The 447-nt window shown below is 73.8% G+C and overlaps 1 protein-coding gene across 2 annotated transcripts in view; it reads left to right on the plus strand.

The window, feature by feature from the left end:
- The first annotated feature begins 118 nt into the window (after positions 1 to 118).
- GEM (GTP binding protein overexpressed in skeletal muscle) overlaps positions 119 to 447 on the plus strand; it is a 14,289-nt gene continuing 13,960 nt past the window's right edge. The window contains exon 1 of one of the 2 annotated variants that reach the window (XM_010833507.1): positions 119 to 231. The gene's annotated coding sequence lies outside the window, so the exon portion shown is untranslated. The remainder of the gene's footprint in view (positions 232 to 447) is intronic. The other variant, XM_010833508.1, reaches the window with a different exon arrangement.

Here is a 447-nt window from a genome sequence, read left to right on the forward strand (position 1 = left end):
AGAGCGGGGGTCACATGACGGCGAGTCACCGATTTGGCGATGGGGCTGCCCCTCGGGGCTTGCTGCAGAGCCGCCCGCCCCCCAAACTCCGGGCGGGGGCGCTGACGTCACGGCAGAGCCCGGGCCGCGCGCGTATAAACCGCGGGGCGCGGGCGCGGGCGCACCCGGCGCAGTCACCCCGCGATCGGCCGCCCGCATCGCGGCGCGAGCCAGCCCTCGGCCGCCCCCCGGGTAAGGCGCGCGGCCCGCGGCTGGGAGCGGGGGCCTCCGGAGAGGTGCGGGGGGGCAGGACTGGGGGAAGGGGTGGGCGTCCCCAGCCCGCGGAGAACTTTCCAAGTGGGGAAAAGAGCCTTCGGGACCTGCTATCCGGCGCGGTGGTCTTTTGATCAGGGGGTCGGGAGGGAGGGGTGTTGCAGAGTTTAAGCGGCGAAGGATGCCGTTCGGCAG

The sequence above is a fragment of the Bison bison genome, unplaced genomic scaffold (assembly GCF_000754665.1).
Source record: "Bison bison bison isolate TAMUID 2011002044 unplaced genomic scaffold, Bison_UMD1.0 scf7180017863702, whole genome shotgun sequence".
NCBI classification, from domain to species: domain Eukaryota; kingdom Metazoa; phylum Chordata; class Mammalia; order Artiodactyla; family Bovidae; genus Bison; species Bison bison.